At 41.5% G+C, this 16,693-nt stretch overlaps 1 long non-coding RNA gene across 1 annotated transcript; it reads left to right on the top strand.

Moving 5' to 3' along the window:
* Positions 1–2,295: 2,295 nt before the first annotated feature.
* Positions 2,296–16,465, top strand: LOC115476444. The gene is made up of 3 exons (XR_003943178.1): positions 2,296–2,306; positions 14,137–14,140; positions 16,146–16,465. It is a non-coding gene; the product is annotated as an uncharacterized LOC115476444 (long non-coding RNA).
* Positions 16,466–16,693: the final 228 nt, after the last annotated feature.

Genomic DNA, 16,693 nt, shown 5'->3' on the forward strand with positions numbered 1-16,693 from the left:
TTCAATTCCCACTTCAGGCACAGGCAGCTCCTTGTGACTCTGGGCAAGTCACCTAACCCTCCATTGCCCCATGTAAGCCGCATTGAGCCTGCCATGAGTGGGAAAGCACAGGGTACAAATGTAACAAAAAAAAATGTATGCCTGGGATCTTTCATATGAAGTCCACTGCAGTGTCCCTGGTCACACAGTCTCCTGGGATGTCTGTGTGACCAGTTTACTGAGAATGCTGGCTCTTCCTTCATCCTAATGATTTGATTTTGTGCATTTTGCACTTGGACTTTTTTATTTTTATTTTAGAAAGTGGACCAAAAGCTAAATGCACAGAGCACAAAACAATCTAGCATGTGGTCATTAAAAAAAAAAAAAAAAAAAAGATACATTTTATTGCTGTTTCAAAAATGGCTATGCTTCCTATTTGGATTTGGGACATTTAGTACTCATTAGTACAGACAGAATGCACTGTTGCACTGAACAGAATTAGATGTAATTAAATGAAGGGATTTAATTAAGTTGTGCCAAGAAACTAGAGTCAGATTCTTTGATGAAAGATGAGTTTAACAGGACTGCTTTCAGTAATTTGTGGAATCATAAGTAATTGCCTACAGATCTCAATTGTTTTGGTAGTGAATTCCAGCGCTTGGCACTTTGGAATAAGAAGGCCAGCATTGTGGATTGATTTGCATTGTATCTTTTTGCAGCTAGGGTAATGCATTACGTAAGGCAGTTCAATTATGAAGGCGAGAAGCCACATAGAATCTGGTACACAAATACGCAAACCTTGATGGTGACCCTTTCATTCATAAGAAGCCAATGTAATTTCAATAACAGATGAGAAGCACTGTCATGGTGAGAAGCTCTACAAACAATGCGAGCTGTGGTATTTTGAGCTCTTTGCAGCTTTCTGAGGAGGGTGGCCTTGATTCTGTATAAAATGCATTGCAATAATCAAGCTTGGAAAGTACTAGGGATTGGGTGGTAGGGTGAAAGAGTGAGCTGGACAAGAGAGGTCTCAATCAATTCAATTTCCACAGTGTGTGGAAGATGATACCACCTTGGAAATGTGGGGTTCAAACGACAGGTACTGAACAATGATAATGCCCAACATTTTCATTGTTTGGTCAAGGGAGCATGACTTGACAATGGTGAAGTTTTTGTGAGGTGTGGGGGTGATAAGAGCTGGTTAGTACTAGAAATTTTGTTTGGTTCCTGTTACTTTTCAACTTGAAATCAGAGGCCCAGGGTTCCATTGGGATTAGAGCATTTTTAATCTTCGATAGGATTTCTTGACTGTTGCTATTAAAAGAGATATAAACTGTAACATCTGCATAAAGGAGCTATAACCATGAAATTCAAGTAGATGTCCTAGAGAAGCCACCATAATGCTGAACAATATTGGTGATAAATATTGGTGGGACTCCACAGCTAGGAATCCACAGAGAGGATAAGGAAACAGATAGGGATCTGAATTTCAAAAAGCCTTCGAAACAACTGCAGGACTTCTCCACTAACCCATAACTACTTGAACACAACCCTTACACTCCCTTCATTCAGAATATCTCACGGTATAGCTACATAACCAGATCCTCTCGTTTCTTTTATCTCTTTACAACACCAATTGTATTTCTTCCCTGCTATGGCGCTGCCATAACAGATCTTTCCAAGCCACATTGAGCCTGCAAATAGGTGGGAAAATGTGGGATACAAGTGCAATAAATAATAATAAACCCAGTAGTCTAATAGGTTTAACAGAATGTTCTGGTTGACTGTGTCATACGCACTAGACATATCAAATTGGAGAATTATAAACTTTTTGCCCATGCTTAGTTCAGATCTGAAATTGGCTAGCAGAGTAGTTAGTACTGTCTCTGTGCTGTAAGAGGGTCTGAAACCAGATTGTGAACAGCGAAGAATAGAAAATGCTTGAAGATATTCCATAAGTTGATGGGATACTAGGCCTTCCATAACCTTGATTAGAATCGTAATGGAGGCAACTGGTCTATAATTAGAAACTTCGCTCCTACTGGTCTGAAGATTCTTTGGGATAGGGGTGACAATTATGTTACCATCATTCTCAGGAATAAGCTGCGTGAGAATATATAAGAAGGTATGAATGTAAACATTTCATAAATTGGTCTGGCGCTGTCTTAAGGATGTAGGTCGGGCATGTATCTAAGGATCAATGGCAAGAAGCATGCCTATGAAGGAAGCATTTGAGTGTTTCTAAAGTAGGTGGAAAGAAGGAGGACCAAGCCCTATTTACTATATACATTTCAGTTTTGTAAAATCAGAAACTAAACATTTATCTTGTGGGTAAACTGGAAGTTAGATGTTTATACATTTAAAATGCAAATGGTACTACTTAAGATAAGCACCATAGTATCTCTAATACCACACAGGCAATATTCTATTTCTTTTTCCCTGTAGGAATCAACAGAGCTTTAAAGAAAAACTGCTTCGACTATTCCACCGGCTTTACCAGCTGATATCACCTGCTGCACCTTGCCACAGGGGATGTTCATGAAGTGTGACTGAGGGGTCCTTTTACTAAGGTGTGCCAAAAAATGGCCTGCGCTGTTGTAGACATGTGTATTGGACGTGCGCAGGTCCATTTTTCAGCGCGCCTGCAAAAAGGCCTTTTTCTGGCTGAAAATGGATGTGTGGCAAAATAAAAATTGGTGCACGTCCATTTTGGGCCTGAGACCTTACTGCCATCCATCCACTGACTTAGCGGTAAGGTCTCACGCGTTAACCCGGTGGTAATCGTCAGCGCGTGTACAATGCCGATTACCACCCAGTTAGCACTGCACGCTGGAAAATAAAATAAATTTTTCCGCTGTGCGTGTACTAGACATGCGTAAAAATGAAATTACAGCCCGGGCCGTGTGGTAGCCAGGCGATAGTTCCGAATTGGCCTATGTTGGGTGTACGTAGGTGCCTACGCGGCTTTGTAAAAGGGCTCGTGAGTTACCCATCGTCAGAGCCAATTCTACCCCATCAGCTGAAGGTAGGCCTGATGCCTGCATGGCATTGTTCCCTCTAAGCTGAGCGAGAATCCTCCACCTACAGTCTTGCCAGTGGAGGCTGCTGTTTCACCATCACATGTTCAATACTGAGGGTTAGGCAAGTTCTGCAGTACTCCAGGGAACTTGCCTTTGCCTAGCAATTGAAAATACAATATTCTAGCACCATGCCCTACTGCACCCACTCTGCATAGAGGGAACGATGCTGAACGAATGACCTGGTTACTGGTGGCAACAACCACATAATTGGGGTATATAAATATCAAAACATATAGAAGTTGTATATTACAAAATATTACACATGTACTCAAACCAGCTGGGACATACAGTTGAGGGCCTCTGAAGGGATAATTAATTGAACAACTTGAATACAACTTGCATAAAGAAGAAACTTTGGAGGTATTCAGTAAAAAGATTCTTACAGCATATAACATTATATTCTAACAGTTCTGTTGATATATGGTTATTTGTCTTAAATAGAAACTTCTTTACTTTAAGAACTATTTTACTAAATCTTCATTGTTTTCCAATAAAGAAGCCATTTTTCTAGATCACAAAACTGGAAACTCCAGAACCCTAAAGCCACATACACATGATACTGCTTCAGCTTATAATCTCTTATATAATTCATTAAATAAAAAGTATATGCACCATAGCAGTGTTCTTCAATGTAAGACCGGGGGATCAGTGGCAGCTCCGTTGATAAGCGTGACTCCTTCACTCTTTCCCCAGCACACAATCTCCTCTCACCTCTTCCTCAGGCTTGTTGCTGGAATCCGTCCATCCCAGTTATTCTGTTTAATATCTGCACCATACAGCTGTCAGTGAGCTTGAGCTAAATGCTGCCCCAAATCCTACTCTGTTTTCAGAAGACAGAGAGTACCATGCAGTTCAAATTTACCACAAGCTATGTGGTGCTGGAAGAAAACAGATTAGCACCACACACAATACACTGGAGAAAGCAAGGAGGGAGAGCCAGCTTGAAGGAGGTGGGGGGTGGGACAGGATGATGGCGGTTTACCGGGTGTCTGTCACTTTGTCTGCTGATAGGCTTCGCTTTTTTTTTTTTTTGTCAAACAGGCCCCATTTTGAAACAGCAAAAATCTCCTCACTGCAGTGACATTCCCTGAAGATGTATATAAATCTCAAAAATTGGCCTGGACATAAAGGCTTGTTTGCACCCTATCATGGCACAAACACATTCTTTATCAAAAACTTTGCATAACAGAGAGATATAGAAACACAGATGGGACTTCATTGTAGCAGATGGCAGGGAATGCCACTGAATTTTGCCGAGCAGTGACAAGTTGAAAGGTAAAATGTATTCAAATCTAGGACAATGAACAGGCTTAGTAGTATATTCAGACCTGTTCATTTCAGTAGAGGCTTCCACAGCTGGATATACTCACGTCTACTACTGAAATACACTCCAATAACAGTCTGGCTTAACATATCAAAGACAAACCTAACATATATAGAAAACTGCTGAATGTTATCATACTGGTACTGTTTAGCCCAAAAGTGTTCCAGTCAAATAATTTGAAATAGCAAAAATATACAACAACCAATCCAACCCTAATAAAATAATCTAGATTACACAATCACACAGTATCATTTCTATAATAAAAACAAAATAAAGTAAAACCACCAGCTCGTTGTGACTCTAGGCAAGTCACTTAACCCTCCATTGCCCCAGGTACAAATAAGTACCTGTATATAATATGTAAGCCGCATTGAGCCTGCCATGAGTGGGAAAGCGCAGGGTACAAATGTAACAAAAATAAAATAGATACTATTGGAGATTCTACATGGAATGTTGCTATTATTGGAGATTCTAGGTGGAATGTTGCTACTAGTGGAGATTCTACATGGAATGTTGCTATTCCACTAGCAACATTCCATGTAGAAGCCTGCGCGGCCACATTGGTGATCTGCAAGGGCCAACTTCAATCTCAAATAGTAGCAACAGTGGAGGAGTGGCCTAGTGGTTAGGGTGGTGGACTTTGGTCCTGAGGAACTGAGTTCAATTCCTGGCACAGGCAGCTCCTTGTGATTCTGAGCAAGTCACTTAATTCTCCATTGCCCCAGGTACAAATAAGTACCTGTATATAATATGTAAGCCGCATTGAGCCTGCCATGAGTGGGAAAGCGCGGGGTACAAATGTAACAAAAAAAAAAGTATAAAATAAATTGAGAATGAAAAGAAATGAGTAAAACCAACTAGTTCATAACAATTCAGTAAATTTGCAAGTCACATTGAGCGCTGTAAGATACAAAACTCAACACTTTGATTGCACACCAGCTGGATCTGTCGATTCTAAAGGCAGTTATATTTCTGTTTGTTAAAATGTGATTAACGTAAGATTATGGGGCTTTTTTTTACTAAAGTTTGGAAAGCCCTAACATGGACTTAAGGCCCCTTTTACTAAACAGGAAGTACCACTGGGCTACTACAGCAACCCTTCCCACCCTTAGCGTGCCACCGTATCTGGCGCTACAAAATTTTTTGTAGCACCGGAGTGTACCCAGCGGTAATCATGCAGTGCCGCGCGCTGCCTGGTTACCGCCACCTCAATTGGTTGCAGTAAGTGCCCCCCCTGAAATGGCCGCACGGCCGTTTCCTGCAGGAAAGAGAGACTTCCCTTTTAGCCGCTGCGGTACAAGGGGACCTCGGCACACATGAAAAACCACATGCTGATGCCAGTGCAGACCCCCTTTTGCCGCAGCTTGGTAAAAGGGACCATCAGTTTGTGAGAAACGTCTGCCTGCAAAAAGCACTAAAGTGTTTTGCGGTAATTTGCCTGTCAGAGTGTGCTATTTTTTTTGTAATGTTTTTAAGGAGGGGGGTGTGTCACAGCAGGGAATGGGTGTGGCAGCATGACCCAGATAGCATGTTCACATTAGTACATGCTAACTAGATAACACAGACAACGCAGAAACACTTACAGCCTCCGTGTTAGCACCTGCTGAACAGTAGTAAGCAGCAAATGCTCCTGCGCTAATATTTTTGCGGATCTTATGCGCTAATGGAAAAATGAAAAGTCTTATTTTAGGGACACGTTAGAAATGGGCTTACCTCACATGAAAGTCCTACATTAAAACGTGCTAAGCTGATTTCTTAGCATATCTTAGTAAAAAGGCTCCTATGTTATCTTTGAACAAAACATGAAGTGGTCCCATTGTATTTCATTCAGACTTAAAGCAAGCAAAAGTGTCAGTTCCTCATTGTGTAGATTAAAGCTGGTCCACCAACATAACGGTATCAGATATATTTGAAATAGTATAAATAGGGAGGAGCCACACTCTAAACAAAGTGTTGCTAATGGAAACATTAGCATATGTACATTCACAGACTAATCTACAGATTATCAAGAGCATTCTATCAATATGTACTATGGAAAGGGTGTCTTTGCTTAACACAATGTTCCGGCATGAAAGAAATTAAAGACGTTAAAATAAAGATGGCACATTTAAAGGCCTTCCCTTGATAAAGCAGAATGTGAAACAGGACCCCGTGCTGTGCTATTTGAGCATTTAAAGCTTGTACCTACATCTTGCTGTGACGAAGAATGTTTATTTTATGGTAATTGGCAAAAAATAGAATAAAAATAATAGCTGAAAAGAAAAAAGTAAATTTATTATGGAAGTCTTTTCAGGCCAGTGATGAAGGATATGTCTGTGGCAGCGCTAAAGTTTCTTTGACATTGATCGTTGAGCATGACAGACCTTTGCGGCCTTTTTCCTCCATACTTATATCTTTGTGAGCAGCGTTAAGCAAAGATACCCTATCCACAGTACATAATGATAGAAAATTAGCACATGGTCATTACTTGGGAAAATGGAAAATTGCCTGGTTTCAAGATGTGGTAAAAATAGCCTTAGTGAAGGAAAGACCAATGAAGGGCACACTAAAGCCATGTTTTACTGTAAGGTTTTGAAAAGGACCCCATAGGAGAAGTACTACATATATGTTCTTCTAAAAAAAAAAAAAAAGCATTTTTAAAAGCATCACTCAATATGCAACAAATTGACACAAAAATAGGCAGCACAGTATATCATAGATGATTTTATGTTCTTGTATCTTGCAAATTTACAGATTTATAACTAATTCTGTGTTCTGCATTTTTGCCTTCAGAGCAAATCTGTTACAAAGTTAATGAATTTAATGGAATCCTTATTACCTTGTATTTAAAAAAACGAATGCGTTTGTCAGAGTACACAGCTGGTACCTGATTTAAATGTGGACCTACTGTAATAAAAGCAGAATTTGAGTTATTTTCTTGCATAAGTCACACAATTAACATTTGAGCCCTTCATCAGACTATTTGGAGAAGACAAGTATCCAACGGGGTGGGGGGGGGGGGGGGGTGGGAGAGAAAGATCATATTCTGTATTGCCTAAGTTTTGATTTAGGATGTCAGCTGTGCAAATTTATAGCAAACCAGGTCTGATAGTTTGGAAAGGTGGTTTGTTTACCATCAAGCCCAAGACTATTAATCACAGATGGAGTCTCACAACAAATACATCAGGCTACAAAAATTGACCTACATACAGACTGCCCATTTTAGCGCTCAGTACATCCATTTTTGGAGGCCTAGTAGGGATTCACTTTCAAGAAAAACCTAACTAAGCCTATCAGGTTTAGGGCTAGATTTACTAACATGCAGGCAAACACACATTATTTACCATAGTTCTCGTTGAGGGGCATAATCGAACGTCGCCAGCGAAATAGATCACCAGCGATCTATTTTGGTGGCGGTGCAACAGCCGGCCGGAACCGTATTATCGAAAAAGATGGCCGGCCACCTTTTTTTTTGATAATACGGTTTAGCCCGGCCAAATGCCAGAGTGCGCCGGGTTTGAGATCGCCGGTTTTGTTTTTCAGCGATAATGGAAAAAAATGCTGGCCATCTCAAACCCGGTGAAATCCAAGGCATTTGGTCATGGGAGGAGCCAGCATTTGTAGTGCACTGGTCCCCCTGACATGCCAGGACACCAACTGGGCACCCTAGGGGGCACTTCAAAATTTTTTAAAAAAAATACACAAATAGCTCCCAGGTGCGTAGTTCCCTAAATCCCCCCCAAGCCCACTCCCCACAACTCTACTCCATTACCATAGCCCTTATGGGTGAAGGGGGCACCTACATGTGGGTACAGTGGATTTTTTTGGGGGGGTGAAGGGCTCAACACTTAGCACCACAAGTGTAACAGGTAGGGGGGGGTGGACCTGGGTCTGCCTGCCTGAAGTGCACTGCACCCATTAAAAACTGCTCCAGGGACTTGCATACTGCTGTCAGGGAGCTGGGTATGACATTTGAGGCTGGCATATAGGCTGGTAAAAAAAGGTTTTTATTTTTATTTTTTTAGTGTGGGAGGGGGTTGGTGACCACTGGAGGACTACGGGGAGGTCATCTGGTTAGTTGGGGCACCTTTTTGAGGCTTGGTCGTGAAAATAAAAGGACCAAGTAAACCTGGCAAAATACTGCTTAACTCCACTTTTTTTCTCCATTATCTGCAAAAGCTGGCCATCTGGTAGCCACGCCCATGCCCGCCTTCGCTATGCTGCTGACACGCTCCCTTGAACTTTCGCCGGCGCAGCGATGGGAAAGCGGTGGTGTCAAAAAAGCTGCTTTTGATCATACCAATTTCGCCGCTTTTGAGAGATCGCCGGCCATCTCCCGATTTATGTCAGAAGATTGCCGGCGATCACTTTCGAAAATAAGCCTGATAATATGCAATGACAACTATTTATTGATCATGCTTATTAATAATGTTAGTACATGTTAAAACAGTAGTTTACTTTAGAAATTAATTTCCTGGAGTAATTACAAGTCTTTTCCCCTTCTGTACTACTGTATAAGCCAGCGATTGCAAAACCTGTCTCGTGGAAACCTCAGCCACTCAGATTGTCAGGATATTCACAATGAATATCCAGGAGATCAATCTGTATACACTGCCTCCTTGGTATGCAAATATATCTCATGCATATTCACTGTGAATATCCTAAAAACCTGACTGTCTGAGGCTCCCCCAGAACAGGTTTTGAAGCAAAGTAATGAAAACATACAGGCATATTGACAGGTTTATGTTGTATAATGATGATCTGAGTCTCATGGGAAGTTTCTGAAGGGGAATTGCTCATGAACATTAACTCTAGAGCTACTGGCTGAACATAACCTGGTATCTTCCAATCTGTCATATAATTATGTTTTCTGACTTTGGGGGTTAATCAATAAATGTAAATAAAACATCCCTTCTGCTGCAAAAAAAAAAAAGGTGTTTCATTTAATAACACCAGAAAAACATTGGCTGCCTTCCCATTCTTTCACCTCTGTCCCTCCCTGCCTTGGTTCCTCCGCTCTGTTTTTCTGCTTCCCCACATTGATGACTGGTCAGCTGCAGAAGTATTGACTCACCTGAAAACAGTACCCAGCAGTAGGTGCCTGTAGTGCAAAATCCCTGATAAACAATGACTTTATATTAGGGATGTACATTCGTTTGAAAACATTCTCTCGTTTGTTTCATGTTGCTCTCCCCTCCCAAACTTCAGCATTTTCCTATGCCATTAAATGTGCACTATCTGCGGAGAGGACACACTCTTTCTGAAATAGTGTGCCCTCGTTCCTGATAGTGCATGCATGCACAAACAATATGCACATGTGAATAGTGCATGAACTGACTCAAAACCCAGTGCTAATCATATGCTTAGAATGTACACATAATTTTCATATGTGGAATTATATTCTATTGCCATAAGAATCTCAGTAGTGACTTCTTTCACGCAAGTTATACAGCCTTGTGGTTCATTCAGCTCATTGGCTCCATTTATATGGCTTCATTGCATACAAAATTTGGTATTATATTCTTCTTTTGTGTGAGAAATCTCATGAAACTTATCTTAAAATGCTCAATATGTCATCAGACACAGGACCTCCGCCAACATGACCATGCTTCGCGAAATATACAAAAAGCAATTACTTTGACACTATAGAAAACACACTAAACCACTTTTTCACCTCTCAGGATCTGCATCTCAACTTTTCACATAAAAGGTTTGAAATTTAAAAGAATTAAGGGGTCCTTTTACTAAGCTGTGGTAAAAGGTGGCCAGCGGTAGTGTAGGCGCATGTATTGGGCATGTGCCAAGCCAGGTTTTACCACATCTACAAAAAATGTTCTTTTTTTAACGGGATGGGAAAAGGGCCTGCGGTAAAAATGAAACCATCGTGCGCCCAAAAACCGGCCTCAGCCCTTAACACCATTGATCTAGCGGCAAAGGCTCACACGCTACACAAGGGGACACGTTGGTGCATGTCAACTGTAGATTACTGCCGGAACTGGTGCGTGGAGAAAATAAATGTGTTTAATGTGAGCAAGTGCAAGGTGATGCATGTGGGAAAAAAGAACCCGAGGTTCCACGTTAGGAGTTACGGACCAAGAAAGGGATCTGGGTGTCGTCGTCGATAACACACTGAAACCTTCTGCTCAGTGTGCTGCTGCGGCTAAGAAAGCGAATAGAATGTTGGGTATTATTAGGAAAGGTATGGAAAACAGGTGTGAGGATGTTATAATGCCGTTGTATCGCTCCATGGTGCGACCGCACCTTGAGTATTGTGTTCAATTCTGGTCGCCGCATCTCAAGAAAGATATAGTAGAATTGGAAAAGGTGCAGCGAAGGGCGACTAAAATGATAGCGGGGATGGGACGACTTCCCTATGAAGAAAGACTAAGGAGGCTAGGGCTATACAGCTTGGAGAAGAGACGGCTGAGGGGAGACATGATAGAGGTATATAAAATAATGAGTGGAGTGGAACAGGTGGATGTGAAGCGTCTGTTCACGCTTTCCAAAAATACTAGGAGTAGGGGGCATGCGATGAAACTACAGTATAGTAAATTTAAAACAAATCGGAGAAAATTTTTCTTCACCCAACGTGTAATTAAACTCTGGAATTCGTTGCCGGAGAAAGTGGTGAAGGCGGTTAGCTTAGCAGAGTTTAAAAAGGGGTTGGACGGATTCCTAAAGGACAAGTCCATAAACCGCTACTAAACGGACTTGGAAAAATCCAAAATTCCAGGAATAACATGTATAGAATGTTTGTACGTTTGGGAAGCTTGCCAGGTGCCCTTGGCCTGGATTGGCCGCTGTCGTGGACAGGATGCTGGGCTCGATGGACCCTTGGTCTTTTCCCAGTATGGCATTACTTATGTACTTATCCAGGCGTTACGGGCCCTCAGCAAATCTGAAATTATCGTCAGGAGGGCATGCTGGCCAGGTGGTAGTCTCATTTTGGTGCACACTTCATGCACATAGAGCCTACAATGGCCTAGTAAAAGGCCCCTTAATAGCAAGTTTTGTATGCAATGAAGCCATATAAATGGAGCCGATGATGAGTGAACAAGGCTGTGTACCTTGTGTGAAACAAGTCGCTATCGAGGTTCTTTTATGGCTATAGAATGTATTTCCACATATGAAAATTATGGGAGAAGGGTCAAGATGGCACCTGCAGCTAAGTTGGTGCTTTGCTTTCTATCATGGTGAAGGAGAAAGGAAAGCAGAGGGTTTATCCCTCTGAACCTCATCCCCAAGTTTCTTCTCCGATTGTGGGTCTGATGGACTGTTACCTCTGTTCGAGCCAAACTCCATCTCTTGTCAGTGAGGTCACAGCTGAGCTGACACCACGACTAGGGGGTATGCTGCCAGACTTTGGGTCTGACATCTCTCTGACTCCCCCACCACAACCGCTCCTTGACGTATCACTGGCCTCCAAGACTGGAGCTTAATGCAAGACTTTGGCATCTTCAGCCCATGGAGTATCACAGGATGAAGTGTTTTCTTAGGGTCAACTGTTGTTAGGAGTGGTGTCGTACACAGATGGGGCTTCTGCTCCTGGAGAAAGTGTGCCAATAGTGGTGAAGCTTGCTGAGATCTCACTCCAGAGGCCCCCAATTTTTCTATGGAGACAATCTGGACTGTAGTAGCAGAGATGGGTAAGGCCCTCTCAGCACAGACTGTGGCAGTTAATGCTAAAATTCAGACTAATGCTTCCTCGCTAACACTTTACAGTTGCAAGTATCCTGTGATAAGCAAATGGGTATTGACCATGCTAGTCGGATTAAATTGTTTCAGGCGATTAATGCTTCTATTATGAACAAGAATAGCACCATGAGGAGGAAGATTTAGAGTTTAGAAAAACATACTAGCCTACATAATCTTTGGGTAATAAATTTTCCTAAATTACCCTTAATGTCACTAAGGGACATGTTTAAAAGGTACAGGAGAGAGATTTTACAGGTGCTAGAGGAGCCTATGTCCCCAATAACTTGCAGTACAAGGGGAGCAAGTCCCTGAAGTGAATGCATTAAATATTTCTGAAATACTGGAGATTTCTGGAACTGAATCCGTATCCTTGGCCACCTTGATATTAACTTAAGCTTTGGCCTTTGATCAAGAATGGTTACTTCGTGGGTTCACGGGTCAGGACTTTTCCTGACCTGTGTAAAGAGACACAGAAAAAGAGAAACCTGGAGTCCTCCAAATTGGAACACTCTTTTTTCCTTAAGTACCCATGTAAATGTATAATTAAATTTCAATCCGTTTTTTTTGATCCATCTCAATTAACTTCTTTCATCAATAGCAGAAGAGTCATATTGTCATATCTAGTTCTCAGAATAGAGCTGCAGTTTGAAGTCTGTTAATGTGATTAGTAGTTGGCGTTTCTAAGCTTTTTGGTGCTTAATTGTAAGATAGTTATCTTCTTTGATATTTTTCCTCACAGTATTTCTGGGTTTTTCCCTCCCCCACAATGTCATGGACTATATATTTTAGGGGCCCTTTTACAAAGCAGTAGGGCTACAGTGCGTGCCAAATCGACCCTACTGCCCGGGTAGCGCGCCCACCCAGCTGTAATGTCGAAGCTGGTGTGTGCTGTTTCCCGCAGTAGAAAATATTTTTCTATTTTCTACAGCGGAGGCATTCCTGGCGGTAATTGGCAGTGTGGCCACCTTGACCCAAGCAGCATGAGTACCACACATGTAGCACGTCAGTCCTTATCGCTAGGTCAGTGGGTGGCAGTAAGGGCTCAGGCAGTAAATAGCCACATGCTACTTTCAATTCTAGCACATGGCCATTTATTGCTCCCATTGAAAAAAAAAGTCTTTTTTTCAAGCTACGGTAAAAAAAATGGCCCAGCCCGTGCCAAAAGTACACACCCACACTACCGCAGGCCACTTTTTACCATAGCTTAGTAAAAGGTCCCCTTAGGATGTTATTTCCTTTAATATAGTTGCCTTTCTGTAATCCTTATGGTATTGCTTTATTTCTGTACCCGAGTGTTGTCTTGGATGTAATTTGAAAATTACTATAAATAAAAGTAAAAAAAAAAAGAAAATTATATGAACAGTCTAAGCATACAATTAGTGCTGGCTTTGAGTCAGGTCATGTTTCAAAGCTTATTGGGACTTACTTGATATGTGAACAGTGCATGCATTCTTAATTATACAGCTCCCATAACAAAAGGAGAAAACCCCAAACAAAATGAAAATCCCTGGATACAACATGGGAAATGGCACCAAACCTTTTGGGCTGCACACCCCTATTTTATATAGGCTCAAAAAAACCTAAAATTTGTTGGAAAATAAACACGTACATTTACAAGAACCCCCTCACCTCAGCAGAGAAGCTGTACATTTAGTGTTGGCTGCATAACAACTTTTAAAATCAAGTGGATAAAAATGAAAAAAAAAAAGAGATGCTTTCTTGTAAACAAGGCTGCAATAGCATTATTAACAATACAGCTGTGACAATGGGGATTGCCTTAGTGTCATTGATCATGTAAGCTCAAGATTTTCTGCTGGCAAGGAGATAATCAGCAAGCGCATCTGGGTCTACAGAGCTTGCATCAGCAGTAACGCAGTCAGGTAGAAATTAGCTGCAGGGGTGTTCAACAGGCCAGCTTTTCATTCTTTCCCAACAAAGCTCTTAAAATTTTGACCAAGTATTGCTCCATCACTAAGAATTCTAGAGGGAGTGCCTCCAGGTTGCTTCGGCCAGTATGTTTTCATTTCTGTTCTCATTTCGAGTTAAAAAAGAAAAAAGAAGCAGCTCTGCATTTGGTAGACTGGTAAAACATGAAAATCCTTTTGCATGGAAGAGTGGCTAGTTGTCAGGTTGCTATGGGAAAAGTGCTTCCAGGTTAAGATTCTCTTCAGAAGCTGGGGATACATAATGAGCTGATGAATGGAGTACGACCATAGGTTTAAATGGGAGACAAATGCAATACTCATTAACTGTTACACATGTCCAAGGCAGATGGGGATTGCTGAATTATTTTTAAATGATTATTTATGAATTTGAAGTAGTTATACAAGAATACATTTTTGATAACGAAATCCCAATACAAACCGTGATCCACAAGATAAAGAAACACCAAGCTAAAGTTAACATGTTTAGCTCCTAAGAGGAGAAACCAGGAAGAAACAAAGCACAGATGTTTCACTTACTGGAAATAAAATTATATGCATAGGAAGAATTGAGCAATCAAAAGGGGACATACCGTGACATGCACTGAGCAAACTCCACACAGAACCTTTAGGACCAAATATTCAAAAGCTCATTCCCAGTTAAACCCCACAGAGCTGGCCACCCAGCACAATTCAGTGATTAGTGCCACTGAATACTGAATGGAATGGCCCAGACACTCTCTGTTTAGTGATCGAACTTAAGGGACCTTTTACTGCAGGCGTTAAACACTTAATGCGTATGCAACGCACAAAAACATGGCACTGCACAAATGCATTAAAAGCATTTTGCGATATTGTCCTCATTAAACCCTAAACCCTGCAGTAATGATTATTTTTAAAGAATTTTCCTCTGAGGGGGGTGTGGCATGGGTGTTCCCATGTTATGATTAGCGCACGCTAACTGGATAACAGCCTCTTAAATAGGAGGCATAAGTGCACTGACAATAATATTTTGCAGGTTCTGTGTTAATAGAAGCGTTAGAGCACAACCTACCACAACAAAACAAATGCTCTGAAAAGCGCCACATTAAACCTGGGATTAGTGCATGGGAGAATCCATTACAGCGCATTTTAGTGAAAGGGCTCCTTAGTGCCACTGATTATAGGAATAATTTGAAACGTTCTGCTGAAAGTTTACCCTGTGTTTCTGTCACACGAGGTAATGTTTTCAAGGATATCAAAGATGTAGCTATGAGGTTGGAATTGCTCCCTAGGCAGGGAATCATTGCCTAACACCTTCTGACACCTGGATTTGGTGTCAGGTTTGTCAAAAGAATGTCCAGCAACAAGTTAAGTAAAAAACTGATCTTCGTAACAGTGATGAGCTTAAAAAACTTTTTTTATGTGCACATAAGACTGCTTAACTCTGGATATTAAAGGCAATTTTCATATTTGTGCAACAGCAAGATGTTAATAACAATTTTGTCTATACGTGATTAAAATAAGCAAGTTCTAAAAATCTCTAACATCAATGAATACCTAATAGAGGAGCCCTTTACTAAAGGTTTGGCGCATGCCAACCCGGAACTACTGCCGGGCTACCGGAGTCCGGCGTGTGCCATTTCTTGCGCCATAAAACCTTTTTCTATTTTTGTAGCTCCGGTGTTTACCCGGTTACCGCAGTGGCGCTTATCGCCACCTCACTGGGTGGCAGTGCATCCCCCTTGAAAAGGCTGCACGGTAAGTGGTTACCGCACGGCCATTTTTTTTTTAAAGGAAGAGTCAGCCTTTTACCTGCTAGAGTAAAAGGGAGCCTCAGCGCGTGTCAAGCTAGCAAAGGCCCCCCAGAGTGAGGTAAATGATTAAAGATTGCTTGTGGGCTTTAGTTGGCAGCAGACCATAAAATCGTTACAGTCAAGGTTAGGCTGATGGCATATTCCACAATGATATCTATATATGTCACTTCAAGGTTAATTTATGGCAGTGCTATTATATATTTTTGGGTGACATTTCTTGGTTGGTTCCGATATTTTGGGGGTATGTTTTTATCTACAAAGCTGCCTGGCATTTCATAAGAACAATTTGCTGCCTCTAGGAATGCAAAACAAAGGTTCGGCAGACCCTGCTGGGTGCCCTCACGTTTAACCGAAGTGGGAACAATCATAGGGAACAGATGAATAGTAAAAAAGTTGAGAAAGGAGATGAATCCAGAAATAAGCCTAAGCGTACTGTAGGTTTGATAAAGCCTCCTTCATCCACATCAAACTACATAACTGAGGATATTAACCATGCCAGAAAAAACAGTACTTGATTCAATTTAGATCATTTGGTTGCAGTTAAAACAAATAAAATGATATCAAATCAGGAAATAAGTAGATCATTAAATTAAAAAAGGAAGCTGTGGCTGGAGTTTAAAAACTTCCTCCTATGAGTGAATTAAATACATCCAGGATGTTGCAGTATAGATTCTGATCAGAATAGCCATCACATTGATATTTTTTTTATTACATTTGTACCCGGCGCTTTCCCACTCATGGCAGGCTCAACGCGGGGCAATGGAGGGTTAAGTGACTTGCCCAGAGTCACAAGGAGCTGCCTGTGCCTGAAGTGGGAATCGAACTCAGTTCCTCAGCTCCCCAGGACCAAAGTCCACCACCCTAACCACTAGGCCACTCCTCCACATTGATATACACGTGCAGGGCAATTTTCAAAGC

This window comes from Microcaecilia unicolor, chromosome 8 (genome assembly GCF_901765095.1).
Source record: "Microcaecilia unicolor chromosome 8, aMicUni1.1, whole genome shotgun sequence".
Taxonomy (NCBI): Eukaryota; Metazoa; Chordata; class Amphibia; order Gymnophiona; family Siphonopidae; genus Microcaecilia; species Microcaecilia unicolor.